At 41.8% G+C, this 24,575-nt stretch overlaps 1 long non-coding RNA gene across 2 annotated transcripts in view; it reads left to right on the top strand.

Moving 5' to 3' along the window:
* LOC122233232 overlaps window positions 1-24,575 on the top strand; it is a 44,393-nt gene that overhangs the window by 16,974 nt on the left and 2,844 nt on the right. Inside the window, exons 2-4 of one of the 2 annotated variants that reach the window (XR_006210751.1) lie at window positions 14,374-14,456; window positions 15,428-15,554; window positions 18,046-18,133. This is a non-coding gene — a long non-coding RNA (uncharacterized LOC122233232). The remainder of the gene's footprint in view (window positions 1-14,373; window positions 14,457-15,427; window positions 15,555-18,045; window positions 18,134-24,575) is intronic. The other variant, XR_006210750.1, reaches the window with a different exon arrangement.

Below are 24,575 nucleotides of genomic sequence, written 5' to 3'. Positions count from 1 at the left end.
TATGTATGAATATTTATGAGCCAAGAAACATAGCAAACCACATTATAAGGCGGCAAATTCAGGAGTTGGAAGGAAACATGGCAGAAATACACTAATAATAGAAAATGCCATTATATTCGCAGGCCAAAGCAGATCACGTGAACAAAGAGCTTGAAGGACGAAAGAAAGCTAGCCAACATCGATATGCTAGATCTTGAGGACGTGTGGAGAACACTATACCAGACAATAAAGCAGCTCTTATTTCTTATTTTACGCCATGAGACGTGTGTGTGTGGCTGTATGGTCATAGAGAAAACATCCGCATGTTCTGGTCTGCAATAAAACTGGAAATTAAAGCACAAAGGCCTTTCCACTCGGTAGTTAATAAACCCCTTCTGTTGAACCACCCTTGAGCGAAAGAGGACATTAAAGCTGAAATTACAGAATTTTCTAAAAATAAGATGATGAGAACACCACACACCAGAAAGCAACGATCAGGGGGAAATTAATAGCACTGAACACCATCAGCATGCACATTTACATAATTAAAGTTACTGAGTTAAATTCCCAGCTCAGAAAAAAAAAAAAAATTAGACAAAGACAACAACATAAACTAGAAGAAGGCATGGGGAAAGAAATAAAAATAAGAGCATAAATTACTGATGTGGAGAATATACAGCAGCAGACTTAATTAGTGAAAAATGCTGGGCTTTGGAAATATCTATAAATAGACAAATTACTAGCCAACCTGATTAAGAATATAAGGAGAAGGCCAAACACACAAAATAAGAAGTGGTAAGGACATACCATTGAAATATGTATTTTTCATTATTTGTTTATTTATTTATAAATATATGTATTTTATTTTTTAGTTTTTAAGTTTATTTATTTACTTTTGAGAGAGAGAGAGAGAGAGAATCCCAAGCATGCTCCATGCTATCAGCACAGAGCCTGATGCGGGGCTTGATCTCATGAACCGTGGGATCACAACCTGAGCCACAATCGAGAGTTGGATGCTTAACCAACTGAGCCACTCAGGCACCCCTAGAAAATATATAGATATAGATATAGATATAGATATAGATATAGATATAGATATAGATATAGATATAGGTATAGGTATAGGTATAGATATAGATAGATAGATATAGATGATATAGATATAGATATAGATATAGATATAGATATAGATATAGATATAGATATTTTTTTTAAACCCCCGAAGAGTACTTTGACCTCCATGAAATAAAATGTGTGAAAGTCTAGGTAAAGTGTGAAGCTCCCTCGTCATTGATGACCCTACCAATCCTCTTTAATCCAACTCCGCCCAAGTAAAGCTTTGGTATTCAAGGTAGAGATAGCTTCCAAAGCATCTCTCTGTGTCTAAGGGGCTTCCTTGGAGCAAGGAAAGATCTTGAATATTTGGGATCCATTAAAATGAAATGATAATAATGCTACATATGTCTGGTTTGTCCAAACTTCTGATTCATTGGAAATGTGCTTGAATCCTCTGTGGGAAAGGGAAAGACAGAACTGCAGTGAGCCACTGTAGCACACGGCTGCATTTTTAAAAGGCTGGTTAATTTTTTATGTAGACCAGCTAAAGCGAATGCCAAGGTTGTGGGGGCTGGCAGGACTCCATGTACTGTTCTTCCAGGAGTTTTGAATATCAACGAAGGAATATGTATTAAACTATCTGATGGACTGTTTTATACCTTTGGGCAGGGGGGTAGAGCCAGAACAATTTAAGTAACTGTATTAATAGTTAAAGGGAACATAAGAGATACAGCTACTAGGGAAGGAGCCCCTTGTGGTTTGCTAACACTGACTTCAGCTTTGAGGGTCACCCGGGACCACATACCTGAGATGATCAGGCTGTCACCGCTTGCACCCACCATTAATAAACATCCTGTTAATAAAAGCCCGTTATTAACCTTGTTCTGCATTGAAGTGTGCCTTGTCAAAAATAAAAAAAATGTCATTAAAAACCGATCAGAATTCAAACTGCGATGGGTCACCGGCCAGAGTAGCTTGGCCCTACCCTCTGCCCATGAATGTCAGCATCAGGAGGCATCAGAAGGACCACAGATGGAAGGTTGGCGTCTGTTGCCGTGGCACACTTCTTTCCCACAGTTCATCCGTAAATGGAACTGACTTGAAAAACCAAAAGAAAAACAAACACGAAGGGAGAGATTCTTGAACAGACACAGAAGCTTTTGGAAGATGGTCCTCGCGGTTCATGAATGAGACCCTGATCACAGCTGGAATGAGAGACCGAGCCACACCTGTAACAGGGTGTCCCCCAGGAAAGAATGCCCAGCCCAAAGAGTAGCGTTAGCAAATAGGACATAACCAGAATGGGGCGGTAGCTTCAGCGGGACTGAAGGCCATTGCCACGTGGGACATCCACCTCCTGTGAGCTCGGAAGCAGAAGTCTGCACAATGATTGATGAACATTTCCAAAACTCAAGTCCAAGGTACACGGCTAGGTTAAATCCTCTGGAGGAAAGCTTTCAGTTAAAACAGCATATCCCTCATTAGGTTTTAAACGCAATAAATAACCTCAATTTAGGCTTCATCTCAAACTCAGGATTAATCTCATCAGCCCTCGCAGTGGTTCGTGTAGGCAGAGACTTCCTGTCCCTTCCAGTTTTTCCTGAGAAACCTGCCTCCAGCCACTTCTGCCCTGTGCCGTTGGGGGGTCTCTCTGTTTCCCTGGGCTTTGCACCCACTGTGATCGTGGCCAGCTGGGACCACGGTAGCCATGCCTGTCTTATCCAGAGTTGCACATTTGTTGACTTCCGGCTATTTCTATCACGACAGTCCCCGATCCTGGATGAACCCCATGTCTCTCCTCTCTACGCTTCCGGCAAAAATGACAAAATAATACAAACACACCGCAGCAAACTCGGTCCTCTGCAAATTTATAACTTCTAGTATCATTGGTCCCCACGGTTTTGCCCAGCATATAAAAGTCTATGTTGTGTGTGTGTGTTTTCATGCCCTAGGAAGTCCAGCGACATAGTCTTCATATCGCCTAGTTCATGACCACCTTCCTTGCTCCCGGCTCTCCTCTAAGAGAGCACGGATCTGGATATGTTTCCTCAAATTCCACTCTCCCAACCTCAAGAAGTCTCCTTTTTCAACAGCTCCTCTTTCTGAGCAAGATCTCCAGTGATGCCTGCTCTCTCCCACACGCAGTCGTCTTTACCCTGCTTCCTCCTGTCAGCTCTGAAAATTTGCTCCATCCATTATGCCAAATATCACCTATGTCTCATCCCTCTTTCTTCACTGACTCCTTTTCCTCAGCCTAGAAACAAATCACCCCCTTGCACCACACAGATCTCCGTATTTTATGTCCGCCTCAAAAAATCGAGCGCTCTGGGTAGCATTGCCTTCAATAAGATGTTTAGACAGAATTTTAATATTATTATGTGAACCTGAAAGTTGATAATCCATGTATGATTAATATAACTCTCAATCATAAAATGCCCTTCCTTATTCTGGGAACAGATAAATTTCCAGCAGACATTCAATTTTAATACAAAATTTATAGGGTAGATTTTATTTGGACTGTGAAGTTGTTTATGGCTGAGTGCTACATAATATTCATTCACTTGTCATTTCAAAAATATTGCTTGCTGTTTCTGAAGTACGTATTTGAAAAGTGCAAGAAAGTTATATGTTCTGTTGGCTAATTTAGTAAGAAATTCTTTGGTTTAAAGTGGCACTAGTCATATAATGATAAACAACAAAAACTGGATTTTCCCAAGAGAATTTATCACTTAGAAAAAAAACCTACAAGGAGATGAACCACTTGACCTACAAGACAATGAATCTTTACTCAATTAATATATATTCGTGTCTTTTTAAAACTTTTTTTAAATGTTTATTTATTTTGGAGAGAGAGAGAGAGACAGAGTGTGAGCAGGGGAGGGGCAGAGAGAGAGGGAGACACAGAATCGGAAGCAGGCTCCAGGCTCTGAGCCATCAGCACAGAGCCCGATGCGGGGCTCGAGCTCACAGACCGTGAGATCATGACCCGAGCTGAAGTCGGACACTTAATCAACTGAGCTACCCAGGTGCCCCTATATTCGTGTTTTTAAAAGTTAAATTTGAAAGTGAAGAGGTGAATTTCTCATTCTTAGCAAAGAACATATGCATTGACATTTCCGTTCATATAATGCTGAACTTTTATAAACTCGTAAATGTGCCATTTTCAAACAACCAAATGTGAAGGCATTGACTAGAATGTACACAGATGAGTGATATTCCTGTTAAAATAAGCTTGTTTTTAATTAGCAATTCTAATTTTTTCCTTCTCATTTGTCATCAAATTGTCTTTAGGTTATTATTCAAATTGTCTTAGGTTAATGGAAAGTTTTGGGGAATGTTGTTTCTGCATTTTCTTTTTAAATATAGGAGAACCACTCTGTTATTTCAGTAAGGAGTTTTGTTCGTTTGTTTTATTTTTGAAATTTTACTATAGAATGAAAAGTCAACTAAAGAAGCTTGTAGGGTTTGCCTAAAAATCTTCTTAGGCCCTTAAAAATAAGAGTGCGGGTGATCATTGATCAACAGAAATCTAAACGCTGTGTTAAAAAACAAAATTCAACTAAGTAAATGTAAACCATCTAATTGGCTTTATGAAATGATTCATGAGCAAGCCGGCATCCTACCAGCAAGTAGAGGGCGCTCCAAAGAGCTGTACAAAAAGGAGGCAATGAGAGGGTGGGAAAAAGGAATTTATTAGCAAGGAATGCATTGTTTTAGGCAAACCTCCCCTCCTGAGGAATAGAAGGGATCTATCAGGGGATTACCTCCTAGTGTTGCCCAAGAAATTCCAGTTTGGTTGGCTAAAGGTTACGTTGCATTGGGACTGGATTGGGACAGCAGGGTGGGAGTGAAACTGTGGTTAGGTTAGGTAGGTAGTAATTCCTGATTTACTGACGTGGGTCCTTCACGTAAGTGACATCATTTTGGGCCTGTGGTTTTCTTTTTAACAACCGGAGCATATACATTTTTTGACGGTGAAAACTTTAGCACTTCAACGAAAGTGGAAAATTGAGGCAAATCGTCAAATCAGGAAATTTGTTTCCTTCTTGAGAATAACTTGAATATTTCCTACCTTAAGATTTCTCTCAATAAGAAGGAAGTAAGATCCTTCAACTATACTTATCAGTGTAAGGAAATGGAGATGGCAATGATGTATTTACTCATTTTACTTCTGTGCACCCAGTTTTAATAGATTTTATTAGTTTTATCCCACAAATACGGCAATTATAGCTTTTAAAAAATATAACGGAACATGAAATAGAATGTTGATAATAAGACCCCACCGTAGAGAAAAAGATCAATCTGAAGGGTCTCTTTATCAGCAGGAAACGCACAATCCCACCCCAGAGGTAAGCCAGACACCTAGCATTTCGCCACCTGTATACAAACCTGCACACCTACCCACACACCACCAGGACCATACTGATACCGTGTTCCTTATCTTGCTAGCTATCTAGCCAGCTAGCCAGCTTGCTTAAAAAAGGAAGCAAACAAGAACAAAATGTATTTATTTTCTTAGAGCTCTGGAGGCTGTCAGTCCAAGACGAAGATACCAGCAGGTCTGGTTCTGAGTCTGCGAGGGGAAGTCTGTTTCAAGTTTCTCTCCTAGATCCTGGTGGCTTGCCAACAATCTTTGGTGTCCTTTGGTTTGTTGACGTGTCACCGGATCTCTGTCTTCATGTTCGCCTGACATTCTCCCCGTGTGCGTGTCTGTCCCTGTGTCCAAATTCCTCCTTTTTATCAGGACACCAGTCATATTGGATTAGGGACCCAATCTACTGCCCCATGACCTTGCCTTAACTATACAATAAGGTCACTTTCTGAGATACTGGGAGTCAGGTCAACGAAGGTTGAGCAGAATCACAACTCAACGTATAACACTCACCATATGTTGCTTTTATGGAGAAACAGAGCCGTCGCACAACTCATCACTGAGCTGGGTCAGCCACCCATATGTACCAGTCCTGAGTAAGCGAGGGTCGGAGCAAGGGTGACACATCAGTAAACCAGTAAGTTGCAGATCTGGGGTGCCGGGGGGTGGGGCTCAGTCGGTTAAGCTTCTGACTTCGGCTCAGATAGTTCTCATAGTTCATGGGTTCGAGCCCGGGATTGGGCTCTGTGCTGACAGCTCAGAGCCTGGAGCCTGTTTCGGATTCCGTGTCTCCATCTCTCTTTGCCCCTCCCTCTCTCATGCACACACGCAAGCTCTTTCTCTCTCAAAAATAAATAAACATTAAAAAAAAAGATTTCCTGCACATATAGCTTGTCCCCATCAGAAAATGGTCACACGTGGTAGCCAAAGAGGGCAGGTATGGTCATGTATGTTGATGATGGGGCTTGGGGACGAGAAGCCTTGACTATAAAATCTAAAGTCAAATCACAGACATAATAATACTTAAGAAAGTGAATAAAAATTATACTTGTATTCGATCTCTTGAACTCTTGCTGGAAGAAGCCATTGGCTGTGATCAACTCTCTTTATTCAAGGATGTGTATTACTTAAGTATAAATGTGCGTGCATGTGTAGACACCTATGTATACACAGAGAGATAGAAGAAGGTGTGTATACAGACACGTGTATTTTTACATATGACTTTTTTCACGCTTCTTGAACGTTTGCTGATCTGTAATTGCTATACTCTTACTCGTGATGACGTTTGGTCCACGTGCTCCTTTAATTTGCTGCGGAACGATCACCTGTCTGGCGGTGCGATGTGAAAATGTTCGACCTACTGGCGATATTTTCAGTTATCAACAAGGTTTTGGCTCCAGAAAAATGTATGAGTTAAGAGTAAGAGGCCTCTGAATTATAGAGAATTTGGAGTGTACTTCTAACAGCAGCCTTATAGAATTTATATGAATTTGGGCTGGGCGTCAGGAGGATTGGTTGCCCAGGGCCAGAATTTTTCAGTTTGGTTTGGGTGATCTCAAAGCTTCCTTTTGGGCTTGTACAGTATGGAGTTGATTCATGAAGCAGCATCTTCTCTCGCGACTACCATAGTGTAAAGAGGCTTTTTTCTTTTAGCTAATGAACTTGACTTTTTAGAGTAGGTCCATAGCAAAATTAAACTGTAAGTACAGAGATTTCCCAAATACCCCCAACCACAAGCCCCTCTTCCCCCCACGCAACAGTCCCTACCAGAGTGGTGCCTTTGTTAAAATTAATGAACCTACCTTTACATGTCATAATCACCGCAAATCTGTAGTTTACAACAGGGTTCACTCCTGGTGTTGTATATTCTATGGGTTTGGACGGATGTATGCTGACATATCCATTATTGTAATATTATACAGAATAGTTTCTCTGCCCTAAAGACCTTCTATGTTCTGTGTTTGGATCCCTCCGTCTCCCCTTTTTCCACCTTCTCCCACAACTAACCCACATCTAATCCCACCTTGGAGGTAACCCAGCCATCTCCTACCCGTTTACAAACTGACACGCTCACTCATATACTATTGGGACCATAGTTGACGTGACGTTCTTTATCTTGCTTTTTCTAGTCAGTAATATATAATGGAAAAAATTCCACATGCATATAATCTTTAAAAATATGAATCTTAAATCCAGCAGACTGTTAGTGAACCTTCTTCTCAGCGGCTTCAGAACCTGCCCAGAGAAGCTGTGGTTGGCGAATTCTATGGGATTCCTAGCGCTCTGTGCCAAGGGCATTTCGGAGGCTTGCGCTTGGACCCCATTCTCCTTCTTTCTCTTCGTCTGCAATGCTGCCAGAATGACGGAGCAGAGGCTTTGGATTGGGGGCCGGGGTCAGGAACTCCTCCCTCTCGTGGCCCTGTGGTGACTTTGAGGGTTCTAGGCATTTCTGCCTCGGTGGACTCCTTCCTTCAAAAATAATATTAAAAATTATGCTTTGCAACTGCATTGGTATACCGGCTGGCTGGATTATAGTCTAGGATCATGATGATTTTTTTTCTAAATTGTAAAAGGAATTAAAACACTTCACGGCCCTTAACATTATCGTGTGTCCCAGGACCTGTGCCCGCTTCGTCCGTGAGATGTCGGCCCTGACTCCTCGCTCTGAGAAAATGCCAGCAAAGCTGAAAAACCGCGTCCTCACCTTGAGCAGGCAATGTGCACTGCGTAGATAATTACTGAGTGATCCCATATTGCAGGACATTTAGGTTTCTCCCAATTTTTTATTGATACAAGTGTCACGGAGGGGGAAAAAATACTGGTTTAGTAAGTTTCCCCCATTTTTAAATTAATTTCCTCAAGGTGTATTTTTTTAATGAAATTACTCTTTAGAAGAGTGTGCTGATTTTAAGACGTTGGGATGTTGCCAAAAGCACGTTTTTTTTTAACCAGAAATTATGAAATTGGCTCTTTCTCGCATCAATATTAATTTTTAATCTTTTAAAGTTGGACAGGCAAGACATATATTTCTCTTGAATTAATTTGCATTTCTTTCATTTCTGCCGGCTCACGTATGTGCCCCGTCGTTGTTAACCAGTCGTGTTAACTCTTTTGTGAATTTTTCATTTGTATTCTTTCCTCACTGATTCAATGGCCTCTGCGTCCCTCACTGCTCTGTTCACAGCATCTAGTCCCCTCTCTGCTTCATAGAATGTGACTTTCATTTCTGTGCAAAGTATTTTTCTCTTCCATTTTTTTCCTTCGGTACCTTTCATCTCTTTCTGTGCCTTTTTTTTGTTTTTAAATCTGTTCTGATCCTTTATTTCAAAGGGAGCTTTTATTTTTTAATTTCTTCACGTGCCGGGAAAGTCTCTGTTTATAGCTTTTGCCTCCTTCAGACCATAGACTTTTGTGGCGGGTGATCTGGTCCTCATCTGCCTTATTCTTGCATTTCTTCATTTTTCTGTTGCCTCTTTGCCTGAGACACTTGCTGTCTCTTCTCCATGACCACTTATGGGTTCACGGTAAGGAGCCGTCCTGCAAAAGGAGGAGAAATATCCTAGGGACAGCAGCTCAGAGCCATGTGATAGAGGAACAGGGACCGCAACACCCAGGCGTGGCCACACCGGCCTTGACCTGCAAATGCCCAGACAAAAACTGAAACCGTATTTGATAAGCTTGGTGCCATTCTGGTATCTGTCACACCAGTGGGTCCTACGTCCCAGCACTATCACCCTGGCAGTCTGGGCCACGTGATCACTCGTCTGCCTTATTAGGATGGTCTCTCGATTGGCCTTCACTTCTTCCGCTTTTCCCCTTTCAATCTGTCTTCCCAAAGATTTCACAAACCTCTATCTGACCACATCATTGCTGCTCTGTTACCGAAAAGGTGGTGTTCAATCTCCACAGTGTCGCGACAGACCCCTGCCCGGAGCCCCTTCTGCCACTGCCTGCCCGACCCAAACCTGATGCCATGGAGATGCCAACTGGCCATAAACCCAGGTTCGCAATGCACAAGGTGAATTTGTGTGAACCGGGGAGTTCTGCCCAAACTGTCTTCTCCTGCCTCCAGCCTTCACCTCCTCAGTCTGGAAGATGCCCCTTCAGGCGTCCACATTCTGCGTAGGTGCCACATTCTCTGTGAAGAAGCCCTTGTTGGGGGCACCCGGGTGGTTCGGTCGGTTGAGCATCCAACTCTTGATCTCGGCTCAGATCGTGATCTCATGGCCCGTGGGTTCGAGCCCTGCCTCGGGCTCTGCGCTGACAGTGTGGAGCCTGCTTGGGATTCTTTCATTCCTTCTTCCTCTCCCCCTTTCCCCACTCACATTCAGTCTCTGTCTCTCTCTCGCTCTCTTTCAAAATAAATAAACAAGAAGAAGCCCTTCTCTCTGCAGTCGTCACCACGCATGCCCCTATAGAGTATACCGTGCCTCCTAATAGTCTTCCAAACACACTATATTGTATCTGTTGACATTTCTGTCTCTTCATCCAGACTGTAAGCTCCTTGAAGACAGGAACATCATCATGGCTGTTTGTCACATTCCTCAGCATCGGCCACAGAGCCAGCTTTCCACTGGCGGCCAGTGTGTGAAGAACTGAACCAACTCCAACTCAGTGGCATAGAAAGAGTAGGTGATGCTTTGTTTTATTTATTTTGATCGTTACTTTCTTCTTTTTTTTTTTTTTTTTTGAGTTTACTTTATTTTGAGAGAGAGAGAGAGAGAGAGAGAAATCCCAAGCAGGCTCTACACTCTCAACACCGAGCCCGATGTGGGGCTTGAACTCACGAACTGTGAGATCATGACCCCAGCTGAAACCAAGAGTTGGACACTTAACTGACTGAGCCACCCAGGCTCCCCAGTCATTACATTCTTTTAGCTATTTAATGAAAATTAACTTTATGGGAACAGGAAATTGCACATTTCTTCCATCACGACGTGATTTATATATATTCAAAGAAGGACAGATTTAATTGTTCTGAACTTTTTTCACTCAGACTATGTAGAAATGTACCAATATGTGGAAAGTGTGCATTGTGGAAGCATGGGTGATTGCCTTTTATATTTTCCTTTTCTGTTTTATCCCAAGATCCACCACTATAAAAAATATGACTTTAACGACTGAAGAGAACAAAAATCAATTCTATGTACTAGGATGTTGTATGGAGCTTCTTTTTTAACTCCTGAATGAGCACTCGGGCACCATGGCTAACGCAAGAAGGTTCTAAGCATCAGGTATTCTAAAGAGGTCCGTCCACGTGTGGACGGACCTTCCTCCCACGGACGGGTAGTCGTAAGAGTCTCACTGCAGTCAATGACTCCTCACCACATCCCTCCCTTTATTCTATGCCCAGAGATCACTGAGAGGGTTGTCCCACTTTAGAGTGAAGAAAAGATCTCAACGGTTCCAGCGTCCCACCCAAAGTCACATGGTGGAAAGAGCTGTGCGCTGCTGAAGGGAGGCTGCCTCTCTCTAGAAACATCTGCAGTGACAGAGGGGCCAAGATAGAGCTGCATATTACCTGGAGAATCGATACCATCACGTGGTCTCATTAGAGAGAAGACCAAGCAGCAGTATCCCAAGAAGTTACCAGTTCTATAAGGAAGTCTTCCTCTCCCTATTCCTTTGATTGCACCCCCACATCGGAAATGGAGGGGGTGGGAGTGTATCAGACGTGGACTGAGACCCTCACACTCTGCAGGGTTTGGGTAGGAGGCTTTCTGCTGATATCTGTAAGGGGTGAGAAGGGCAGATCTGCTGGCAGTAAAGGAGTAAAAAGACGGCAAGATGAGATAAAGCTGGATTCTGGTAACACCCCCTACTCCACAAGTCGGATTCAGTTCTCCTAAGGTGAGCTCTTCTATCCATATGCCAGTTCAAATCAATTTCGCCCTCAAGGAATACCCAAGGAACAAACACCATCTTCTCCAGGATGAGTTTCTTCTACCTCTGCTTTCAGATGATAAGGAAACTCTCCTTGACGCCCCCGGAGTTAGAGAAATTCCCTTAGAAGAAAGCGCTAGAGTAAAAAGATCTTTTGTATCAACTGAGAGTGATATTCTGTTTGATATCTTAGTCTACCGAAGGCTCAGTAACACAGATAAAAGCAGTACAAATGCCCTTTCCAAGGAGCAACATTTCATTTCTAGACAAATAGAAATAGATCAAGGGCCAATGCCGCTCCTTTGTTCTACTAAATCCATGTTTCGAATAAACGGAAGAATACGAAGGTGAATTGCTGTAGGAAACCCTGAAATTATTTATTGTGTTTAAGTACAGAGCCAGAACATGGTAGACAAAACGAGGGGTAAACGTACGTGCGTGGCTGGTCTAGATCCTTTTAGATGACTTCTGTAAAAAGGAACCCTTAGGGGTGACTTCTACAGATTACCCCAGGTCCCATTATTAGTAATTCGAAGAAAGGATTATTAAATTAACTGATGAAAGATAAGAGAAATAAGAGATTCTATTTTACGTATATTCCTTCTCTAGGATCCTTCCTTTATTTATGTAGATCCAAGTTTCCGACCAATACTATTTTCTTTCTTTCTAAAGAATTTCTTTTACTATTTCATGCAAGGCAGGTCCGCTGGCAACACATTCCCTTGATTTTTGTTTGTTGGAGAGAGTATTTTTTCCTTTACCTTTGAGTAAATAAAGGTAAAAATTTGCTGGATACAGAATTCCAGGCTGGTGGCGTTTTATGGGTCTGTTTTTGTTTTCAATACTTGTAAGTATTTCACTTGGTTTTCTTCTTGCTCGCACAGTTTCTAAAGAAAAGGCCAATGCAACGGTTTTCCTTGCTCCTCTATACGTAATTAGTTTTTTTCCCTCCTCTTCCTTCTTTAAAGATTTTTCTTTCTCTTTGATTGTCTGCCGTTCAAATCTGATACGGCGAGGTATGGGATTTGGGGTGCTCCTCCTGGTTGGTGTTCTCTGAGCTTCTCGGACGTGTGGCTTCATGTTTATCGTGAACTTGGAGAAATTCTCACAAATGATTGATTCCGCTGTGTCCTTGGTGCCTTTCTCTCTTCTCTGTCAGTTATTCTCAGTAACTGTATGTTACACCTTTGTTTATTTATCTTTTCATTGAAATGTAAGTGACAGACTGCATTATCCACTGAAGACTCTACTGGTTGCATCTGCAAAAATCAGGGCACCAGACAAGGGTTTCAACTCTTTTCTAGAAAGTTCCAGAGAGCTGGAGCAAAGCAGGGGGAGGCTGCAAAGACGGTGTCTCCTGGCCTCCATTCCCTGAAAGCACCTCCTTAGACTCCTATAAGTATGACGGACCGGAAGTCTGTCCCTGAGGCCAAAGCTCCTGGACAAGCAAATAAGCCTCTTTGTCAGAAAGACTGGGCAGTGCACTGGGTGTCTACCCAGAACTATCTCTTTCGCTGTCACAACGAATCCCAAGCAAGCTCTGTACTGTCAGCACGGAGCCTCATGCTGGGCTCAATCCGGGTCTCGAACTCAGGAACTGTGAGATCATGACCTGACCTGAAATCAAGAGTCTGATGCTTGACTGAGCCACCCAGGCACCCCTGATTTCTACTATTTTTAATACAAAGTTACCTGTTTGGAGAGTCTGGGTAGTTCAGTCGGTTAAGCATCCGACTTCAGCTCAGGTCATGATCTCACGGTCTGTGGGTTCGAGCCCCGGGTCGGGCTCTGTGCTGATGGCTCAGAGCCTGGAGCCTGCTTCGGTTTCTGTGTCTCCCTCTCTCTCTGCCGCTCCCCACTTGTGCTCTGTCTCTCTCTCTCTCTCTCTCTCTCTTTGTCATTCAAAAATGAATAAACATTAAACACTTTTTTAAAAACAGGAGTTACCTGTTAACTTTATTCAGTTCTCTTGTATGTAATGAGTCATTTTCCTCTTGCTGTTTTCAAGATATTCTCTGTGCCTGGTTTTCAACATGTTGAGTATGATGTGTCCGAGTGTATGGTCCCCCAAATTGTCAGGAAACCTACTTTGGGTCACTTCTATTTCGAGTCATGACAACTATTCCAAGGCAGGAGTTTTAGCTTCAGGGATCTGTGCCTTTGCCTTCTTCATCTTGTTCCTACTTCAGACTTGTTGGGTTTTAAAAATATATGTACCCATTAATCCTAATTCTAGGAATCACATCTATCATTCTGAGCAAGCCACTCAACTTCTGTCACCTATAAAAATAAGAACAAGACAATTGAACCTTCTTCGGTGGATCTTTAAGTTACATTTCAGTGACTCCAGTGGATTAATTGTTGGTATAAGAAACAATTTTAATACGCGTTCATATAACTGTGAGTGGGATAAACGATTTGAAAGTACTGTAAAAATGTTGTTCTAGGGCACCTGGGTGGCTCAGCCGGTTGAACATCTGACTTTGGCTCAGGTCACGATCTTGGGGCTCTGAGTTCAAGCCCCACGTCGGGCTCTCTGCTGTCAGCGTGGAGCCCAGTTTGGATCCTCTGTCCCCCCTCCCCATCTCTGCCCCTCTCCCACTTGTGGTCTCTCAAAAATAAATGAAAACATTAAAAAAATGTTTTCCCTTTGCAGATTTCGAACTTCAGAAGCATTTCACATGTATGCCGTTTTGATCACTGTAGATTTTCGGGGAGCCATCTCAAATGTTACAATTAGAGATTCCAATCTGCCTTTCGAAAACCATGTGAACCCAGTTCCAGTTAAAGCAATTTGTATCCGAAGTTTTAATTCAAGATTTGGTATATGGAAATATAAGAAGACCCTAGGGTTTTCTCGGATACCTTAACTGAAATAATTCTGGCTTATTTAAAGAGCCAAGTGGTAAGATTTTATGAAAAAGATTATTTTTGGCATAATCTTATCTTCCCAACAAGGTAATCATCTTCTTTCTTATGGGAAAACAATAAATCCTTGATAGAAGCTCCGTGTTTTAGCCGATATCACAGAGTGCCCCAGTATTATCTCCCTGAAAATAGTTTTATTTTGCTTTTTCCCTCAGGAAGCCTGTGCTAGAGATGATGCGTGGGTCACCCAAGGCAAATATTCAAGCAAAGTACCAATGGCAATTTTTAAAAAATTAAAGTAAGTCTATGAAATATTATAATGTCAAGTGTAATATAAATAATTGCAACTCTAATGAAAAGTTGATTGTCCCATTTAGCAATAAATTTAAGGACAATTATTTGAAAGTATTATTGGGGTTAAACAAATTGCCACCATACTGAGGCTAGGAATAAAACAACAATAAAGTTTGCAAAATAGCACCAGAAAAATCTGGATACGTACTCAGTTGGGTATGGAACCCCACAGTCACATAAGTGTTAGTAAATGAAGTAAGACTATGGCCCAATTACTCTATATGAAGTGGTGCATAAAAATCATTATATTGAGTCGAATCCATGCTTAAAATTATTTAGAATCAACATAAGGTATTTTAAAAATTACTTTCTGTTGGCTTTTCATTCCACCGCAGATAATTTAAGATTTTATCTTAGATTATTGGTGTTTAATTTAATAGATGCTAAATTCGTGTACTGGAATAATGTAAATCTAAGTAATTTCATCTGCATATACATTGATTTAAAAAAAAACAAAACAAGTTCCAAGAAACCCTTTTTTCCAAAAACTTTTATTTTCACAAAAATAGTATCTGGCAACTTCTGCCACCTGCATGACATCAGGTTTTTTAAACAATACCTACTACTTGTTGAAAACAATACCACTGTTTGTTGAAAACTCACCGAATTCCAGGCATATTACCACAGAACAGGAATCATAGTTCATACTGCAAAATTGATGGCCTCAAATTTTTGTTAGATGATTCCGGGCACCACTCCGAGCGTTTTTCATGTATTAATTTCCTTAGTCTTCGCGTTATTATCACGGTCGCCTAAGTAAAACCGAGATGCGGAGAAGTTAGCAACGTGTCCAAGGTCACATAGTAGAGCTGACATGCAAAACCAAGGCTGAGCAGAACCCGACCACGGTGCAGTCCTGCCCATCCTGGGGTTATGGGAACTTGAATTTGGCCTCTTGTTTCTGCTGTTCCCCAGGTCTGTAAAATCGGGCAAGTCACTTAGATGCTTCAAGCTCCACTTATTTCCTGTGTAAAATGGGTGCTAAGCCAATGATGACATCCATCTGAGAAGGCCTCCTAAGAGAAGGGAATAAGAACTGCAGGTCAGATACAGACCACATTGCCTAGCCTCTGGTTCATGGCCAGCATGCGCCCGCCCCGCCGTTCACTATCCGTGATTGTGTTTATTATCTTCCCAAAGTCCTCACGTTGGTATCTTATCTGCTGTTCTCCATCTTGCCATTCATATTTTTTAGATATCCAAAAACCCTACCGCTACCCCAGGGCTTTCAAGTTCCTTGATTTTGAAGACATCATTTACGACCAGAACAGTGCAAAATTCATAATAGTTGTAAAGAAACAGAGACAAGGGAGCAAATGAGAAATAATCCCTTTATAAATATACTTATCGACCGTGAAACGCATCTCTGTTTCAAGAAAGGCATTTATTGATTGCCTCGAATTTTTTCCTAGATGTATGAATTATTTGTGTAAGTTAGAATGTTACATTTTTCTTTTTTTTTTTTTCCCCTTGCCGTATAGCTGATACACGACATACATTAATTTCAGGTGTACAACATAGTGATCTGGCAATTCTATTTTTTTTTAATTTTTTTTAAAATTTTTTTAACGTTTATTTTTGAGACAGAGAGAGACAGAGCATGAACGGGGGAGGGTGAGAAAGAGGGAGACACAGAATCCAAAACAGGCTCCAGGCTCTGAGCTGTCAGCACAGAGCCCGACGCGGGGCTCGAACTCACGGACCGCGAGATCATGACCTGAGCCGAAGTCGGCCGTTTAACCTACTGAGCCACCCAGGCGCCCCAGTGATCTGGCAATTCTAAACGTTGTGCTGTGCTCACCACAAGTGTAGGTACCACCCGTCACCATACAATGTTACTTCATCACCATTGACTGTGCTCCCTACTCCGTACCTTTCGTCCCCATGACCTGTTCATTCCATAACTGGGGTCCTGTATCTACCTCTCCCCTTCACCCATTTTGTCCATCACCCGCCTGCTTCCCTCTGGCAACCATCAGCTGTTCTCTTTATTTATGGGTCTGTTTCTGTTTGTTTACTTGTTTTGTTTTGTTTCGTTTTGTTTTGTTTTAGATTCCACATATCAGCGAAATCATACGGTATCCACTGTTCTCTGTTTGACTTATTTCACTTAGCATAGACAATGTTATATTTTCTTTGGCTATAAATCTTTGTTGTTTCCTATGTCATTCTATTATATTCAATCAGCGTTACATAATCATAGCTTTTACAAATGACCTGGCCTTCTTGGCAAATCTTACGGAAGTGTGTGATGTTCGCTATTTAATATTGTTATTTTTTCTACATTAAAACAAACATAGCCAAGATGCATTATAGAAATGTAAGCATACTACATAAAATTCCACTGACAGAAGTTCAGCGTTCTAAATGTATGCCTATCGTATACAAGGTCAGAAAATTCACAGATAGGTTATTTTTATGTCAGAACTTTAAATGACAGCAACAGAAATGAAATTCAAGTGAGTTTATGAGCAAAAAGGAATTTATGTTTACTTAATTTAGAAGTCCAAGAGGGATAGATTTGGCTTCAGAAACATTGATAGTCAAGGGTTCAGCAATCAGGTGTCCTCACTCTTTGGAGCTCTTGGTTTCGTCTTCCTAGGCAGTAAAACCTTGGATTGTGAGCGAATTGTTCTGAGAGTGTTCTGCAAGATGAACAAGGCTTTCTCATAAATTTTAACTTGACACACAGGCGATATCTTAAGAGTAGTACGTGATGCCCAACGTCCCGTGATCACCACTGAGCCACTGGTTCTTGAAATTCGCCTCGATATACAAGTGCTTTGGACTGCAAGCATGTTTCTGGAATGAATTATGTTCGCAAGCCAAGGTTTCACTGTATCTGGTTTCAGGAGGGTCCCTGCAACTCCAGGCTAAAGCCCTTGATAGTTAACATTTTGGTCTATCCTCAATGTTACGTGACATAGGTGTTTTATATTTGTGGTCTGTTTTTTATTAGAGTTATTTGTATTCGACATTTTTGCTTACTCCATTTTAGTAAAGTTAACTCTTACGATTTTTCCAATTTTAGAACTAATTACTTAACACGGTGTGAGGATGTTGGCCGCGTTGTTTTGTCAGGAGAGGTTGTGATATATTTATGACATTGTTTGAGAAAGTGTACAAGGGTTGAAATATGAAAAATTGGCCTATATCTGGAATCTAATCGGTTCAAAAAAGAACTTCAACCACTGTAAAACTCCATGCATCTACATAAGTGAAAATCAATTCAATTGATTTTGACGGACTTGCTCCAATGCCTTCAATTCAAAACTCAATTACATGTCGTGTTCCAGAATACGATAATTATAGTGACCAACAGAACCAGGGTTTTACTTAATTATGCAAAGGCCTTGCATTGTTTGAGTTTTCAGCGGAATGAAATGTTTTCATTCAATCACAGAGAGTATAAATCTATCATATGCTTCTACTCTGCAAGTGCTGAGAAATCTATTCTTCCATTGATGTGAGGATAATTTAAATGGACAATTACCACCACTAACGGCTTTGCACTTTTCTCCGTGCCTTCACAGCGTGTGCGCTTACTGTCCAAAGGGCTTTGATGAGCGTTTTATGAGCAACCTTAAGAATTTGACAGCAACGTTCCAGCAAATCTGAAGAGTAAGTGCCCGAGAAGCAGGTCTACCAAGCATTTTCTCCTGTTTTCGAGAAAGAAAGGAGGCAGGTGAAGCAATCGTATCAACTTCTAAACGTGCTGCTGAGAAACAGAACACTCCTTTCCTGTGAGATGCTTTCAGCACGATAGTCGTTGTTGTTTAAAATTGCTAACGGTTTACAAAACCCCTGAAGTCTCTGGACTTACTGAGCCTGGTTCCCTGAGAAATGTGATATAAGTTGTGCGACTAAGTCTAAAATGGGGATAATTCGCAACCCACAAGGCCTTTCTCGTATAAGTGAGGTGACCACACACGTCAGTTAAGACCTAATGTGTCAAGGGTCGCCTGGGTGGCTCAGTCAGTTAAGCATCTGACTCTCGATTTCAGCTCAGGTCATGATATCATGATTCATGAGATCTCGCCCCGTGTCAGGCTCTGTGCTGACATCACAGAGCCTGCTTGGGATTCTCTCTCTCCTTCGCTCTCCGCCCCTCCTTCACCTAGGCTCACTCTCTCTCTCTCGAAATAAATAAACTTAAAAAAAGAACACCTATTATGTTAACGTAAGCCACAGCATGTTCAATGAAGGAAGAATCAACCTGGAAAGCCTCACCAAAGATCCTTGATTATCTAGGAATGTTTAACTCCCCTTCAGTTTTGCAAGTTTTCATAGACAGAGAATTCTTGGTTGATGGGGTTTTCTCTCTTAGCACTTTTGTGATGTCATTGCAAAGTCTTCTGACCTTCATTACTTCTGATCAACTGTTAATCTTACCCAGATTGCCTCTTACATTAGAAATTACTTTCCTCTTGCTACTTTCAACACTTTGCCTCTCTACAATTTGACTATGACGCGTGTACATGGAGATCTCTTTATGTTGGAGAGTACTTGAGTTGTGTTGAACTTCTTGGAGTTGTAGATTAATGTTTTCCATCAAATTTGGGAAGTATCCAACTACTTTTTTCTTCAAATAATTTTTCAGCTTCTTTTTCTCTCTCTTTCCTTCTGGGACTCCCGCTACCTCTGTGTTTGTACACGTACTGCTGTCCCACACTTCTCTGAGTCTCTTTATTTTTCTTCTTTTTTTCTTCCCATTATTCACATTGGATGTTCTCTATTGACTTATCTGCAACCTTGATGATTTTTTCTTCTGTCAGCTCTTTTGTTCTGTCATCATCTTTTGTTGGGCCCCGATAGTGATGTTTGTCACTTACACTGTTGCGTTTCCCGAGTAGACCGCATAATACTGTGGGTCTACAAAGAGCCATCGGTCTCAGACTCGCCCCTTCAGAACATCGAAGTCATTGAAACTCAAAATCCAAAAGAACCTGAGAGATAATTCGTGACAATATTCTCATTTTACAGAAATAAGGATAGTGATAAGATCCAGTAATTTATTTATCTAAGAGTTGACATCTGGAAAATTGCAAAGATTGAATTTGTGTCCATCAGTCCTACATAAGGTGGCAGGGCCATTCCAACATGCACGACACTAGGAGCTGTGACACGGGCACAAATCATCAGTGCAAAAATATCAAGTCATTCATGGAATGAGAAAGGGGTAAAGTGATAATACACCTCACGTTACACTTAATTTATCTCCATACTTGTTCACTGCAAACTTTCAGAACACCTCCTGTGTATTACCAACTTCTAGAATCATAACAGCTAATCCATGAGCATTTACAAATCTGTGGAATACTCTGTCCTGAGCGCTCGGAATGCACCCACAGATGACAGATTGTGGGTGTAATCCCGTGTTAGGTGTGAGAACAAAACCACCAGAGGTTAATCATGACAGCATTATGCAGCACTGAGTTAGAAGCGGGTACGGAGTGTTCACTGAATCCTCATAATATCCTTCTAAAGTAGGTATTCTGACTTATGGCTACTTTTTGCATGTAACAGATAATAAACTAAATCACAGGAAAGTTAAATAACCTGCATAAGATGAGACAGGCCGAGAGTGGCCGAGTTGCCCTCTGAACTCCAGAATCCCAGAATTCCTAACTGCACCCCTTAACTGCCATGTGGGACATTCTTGTGCGTGGAACAGCTCTGGCGTGCCTTCCTTATGCGACAGTCAGTTGCCTACGTGCTACACCAGCCGCTAAAGCTACAAAATTAGTTTCCTAAGGCTCCTATAACAAAATCCCAAAAACTAGGTAGTTTAAGATAACAGCAATTCATTGTCTCAAAGTTCTGGAGGTGAGAAGTCTGAAATTAAGGTGCTGGCAGGGCCGTACTCCCTCCAAGACCTCTACAGCAGGGTTCTTCCATTGCCTTCTGGCATCTGTTAGTCCCAAGCATTCCCTGGTTTGTAGGGACACACCTCCAGTCTCTGCCTCCGTATTCACATGGCCACATTTCCTGTCCTCTTCTTACAAGGACACAAATCATACTGGGGTAGGAGCCCCCCCTCCTCCCGTGTGACCTCTCCTTAACTATTACATCGGCAACCACCCACCTCCAAATAAAATCACATTCTGTGGTACTGGAGATTAGAACTCTCACGTTATCTCCGAGGGTACAGTTCAACCTAGAATAGCTATTGAATCAGAATCTCCCTGTGGTGAGGTGCACGACACACACACACACACACACACACTCATACTTGTATATCGTACACTTACAACATTTGAAAAATATGCTAGGGTTTTGTTTTTCCTACTTTCCATAATTTTACTTTTTTTAAACTTTTGGTAAGTACACTTAACATGAGATCTACTCTATAAAATTTTAAGTGCACAGCACGACATGGTTGATCACAAACACTGTGCTGTCCAGCAGGTGTCTAGAACTTGTTCATCTTGCATAAGTGAAACCTGATACACAGAAAACCAAGGCATTAATACATTTTCTAAAAGGCTGAAAAATAACTGATAAATTTATGACCCTAACAAAACCCCTGTTTCTAATTTGGCTTGATCCGTGTATACATATCTAACGATAGTAGAACCATAATTTATATGCTAGTTTTTACATATTTCTCATTTTCATGCTTCTAAAGAATCTTCATAGATAACAAATGTATGACTTTCTAAGTTTACTGCTCCCTATTTCATTGTTTGGGTTTTATTTTCATTCCCTCATTATTCGATATTTGGTATCTTTTTATTATTTCCGCAAAATAGGTAACGCTACCATTGACGTTTTCAAAACCGTATTTATTGCTTTTAAGTTATCACTTAGGATAAATTCTTAGGAGTAAGATTTGATACACAGGCACATTGTTACAAACTATAATGAAACACTGTTTCATACCTGATTTATAGTGCTATTTTGGATTACCAGGGGCAGGGCATGAGTCATTTCACCCCTTAAGCCTTATATCGCTTGGGTGTAAGCTTCCCCAAAGAAATGAAAACGTATGTCTGCACAAGAACCGGTACACAAATGTATTATTCATAACAGCCCAGAGTGGAAAGACTCCAAATGACCATCCACTGAGGAACAGATTTAAAAAACTGTAGCATATTCACAGAAGGGAATGGGTCCTGAATGTCATGAAGGAGGGAGTAAGTACACGCTATGACACGGGTAAACTTTTGAAACTGTTATGTGAAGGGAAAGAAACCCCGCACACAAAGCCACAACTGTATGATTTCTTTCCTATGAAATGTCCAGAATATGTAGATCTGTAGAGACGCAAAGTAGGTTCGTGGTTAGCTAAGGTGAGCCCAAGGGTGGAGGGAAGAATGGAAAGTGTCTGCTGATGAGGGATGGGGAAAAGGCTTTCAATTTAGATCGTGGTGAGGCTACGCTCCTCTGTAATACACTAAAAGCCACTGAGTTGTACAATTCATTTTTTAAGGTTATTTATTTATTTTGAGAGAGACAGAGACAGCGTGAGTAGGGGAGGAGCAGAGAGAGAGGGAGAGAGAGAGAGAATCTCAAGCAGGCTTAGCATTGCCAGCGCAGAGCCCAAGGCGGCGCTCAAACCCAAGAAGCCACAAGATCATGACCCAAGCCAAAGCCAAGAGTTGGATACTTAACCCACTGAGCCATGCAGTTGCCCCAAGTTGTACAATTTAAATGTCAATGGTATAGGGGCATCTGGGTGGCTCAGTCGGTTGAGCTTCTGACTCTTGATTTTGGCTCGGGTCATGATCCCAGGGTCATGGGATTGAGCCCCATGTCGGGCTCTGCACTGAGCATGGAGTATGCTTTAAATTCTCTCTCTTTCTCCCTCTGTTCCTGCCCCCCCCACCCCCTCTCTCTCTCTAAAAAGTAATTAAAAATAAAAATAAGAATTTAAATGTAAATGGTGTAATATGTGAATTTATTCCAAAAAGCTGTGAAGGGAAAAGGCTGGGCCACAAGATACGCGAGGGCAGACGGCACCATTTGTGCCAAAGCCCCCAAGCAGTAGGAAGGAACTTGACTCAAGTTGAGAAGGGATTCTAATGGGTACCTTCTCCCCTGTTTGGAAAGTCCTTACATCCAGAAGGTGGGAGTAGGGATGTTTGTGATAAGGAAGAGTAGGAACACTTATTCCGCATTGACTGAGTGCTGAATCCTCTCCTCCAAAAAAACCCTTGTGAGGCACACGAAAGCAGGCAAAGACTATGCTCTTAAAAAAAATTAACGTTTATTTATTTTTGAGAGAGAGAGAGAGAGAGAGAGAGAGAGAATGGGGGAGGGACAGAGAGAGAGGGAGACACAGAATCCAAAGGAGCTCCAGGCTCTGAGCTGTCTGCACAGAACTCTACATGGGGCTCAAACCCATGAATCGTGAGATCATGACCTGAGCCAAAGTCGGAGCTTAACCAACTGAGCCACTCACGCGTCCAAGATACACTCTTGGGGGCAAAGACCATGTTCTCCTCCCTGCGGGATCCAAGGACCTTCTTCAGCATCTGCTACATAATAGGTGCTTAATATTTTTTTAACCCAACCGACCTAAGTTTAGTATTGTTTCCCTAATTTTATAGGTGCCACCAAGTACTAAAAAACAATGACAAATTTAATTCCTTTCCCTTATTATTGATAGGGAAGCCTGAAACCTGGGTTTAAGGTTTTTCAAACCAACTAATTTCTGGAACAGTTTGTAAAACAAAGTGTGTGTTTATAGATAGCAAAAGGCTCAGAAATTAGAATAGAGTGGTTGGTTCATGGTTGTTCATTAAACATCCAGGCTCTCACCAAGAGTACAGAAAGGAAGAATTACGATGATCAAATAAATAGAGTTTCTATCACGTCTCAAACGTTTGGCTTTGAAGAATGCAATAATCCTGCCTGCATGTGTTGAGCAAATGAGCTTGATTGTCCTTCGACTAATGCGTTCTTTATTAGGAAGATGGTCTCCTGTAAGAAGTCGACTCTTTCTACAGAATTCACAAGATACTTAAGGAGAATTCTCCTTTGGTGCCCCAAAGATACAAAGTGTTTAAATTATGTCCCCACAGGCCTTATACCAATCAATCTCCCTCTCTGGCTGGGCCACTCATGGGGCCTCACTGAGGGACAGAAGAGGTAACCAAAAAAGAGGTAACTACTCTTCCTCAGCCTTACAAGTTGAGGAAAAAAGCCAGATAAGAAATCCGTGTTTGAGGTCCAGCTCGCTTTCTAAATGATGACAAGTATCTGATGCGTTGTTCCAGCAGCAATGGCTGACCCTAGATGCTGCCTTAACATATTGTTAGTAGTTTCTGGGGTTTGCCCATTAATAAAGACACTCTTTGGAGAAATTCTCCACCGCACCTTATCTGGTTTCAAGGATATTCATGTGACCTGGAAACACATATTTAAGAAGCACTTAGGGGAGGGGAGAGAGAGCTAGCAGTGAAAGAGTCTCCCGTGAGGCAGATATTAGGAAAAGTAAATGGAGGGACCCACTGAGGACGTTGAGGATACACAGAGAGACCTAAATACAAAGAAAGTGACAAGGAGACAGAACGATGGGGCAAAGACGAGAGAGAGAGGAGGACAGGAGGAGAGGCTGAGTAGAGATGATGTTTGATTTATTTTGTTCAGTTGGGGCTCTTTATTCTTCTTCCAGACGTGTTAGCGTTAGTTTCCCAACACCGAGGAGTTAGGCTGGCAGGTGCACAGAAAGAGAGGAACCCTGCCTTTCAACTTGGGGGACAGTTTCCATGGGGAAAGTGGGGCTGCCATTCAGGAGAAACATCTCCTCACAAAGAGGACACGTCTTCAGAGCTGACCTCAGACTGGAACTGTCTGAAGAAATGATTGTGGGAAATTATTTGAGGGCAATAGAAAATAAAGACCATTAAAAAAAATCCATCAAAAATTGTTTGAGTTGAGGGGCACCTGGATGGCTCAGTCAGTTAACCAACTGACTCTTGGTTTCGGCTCAGGTCACGATCTCGCGGTTCGTGGGTTCGTGCCCTGGGTCGGGCTCCACACTGACAGCGCAGAACCTGCTTGGGATTCTCTCTCTCCCTCTCTCCTGCCCTTCTCTCTCTCTTAAAATAAATAAATC

This window comes from Panthera tigris, chromosome D4 (genome assembly GCF_018350195.1).
Source record: "Panthera tigris isolate Pti1 chromosome D4, P.tigris_Pti1_mat1.1, whole genome shotgun sequence".
Taxonomy (NCBI): domain Eukaryota; kingdom Metazoa; phylum Chordata; class Mammalia; order Carnivora; family Felidae; genus Panthera; species Panthera tigris.
Note: the sequence above shows the minus strand (reverse complement) of the source record. Positions and strands in the feature narration are given on the sequence as shown.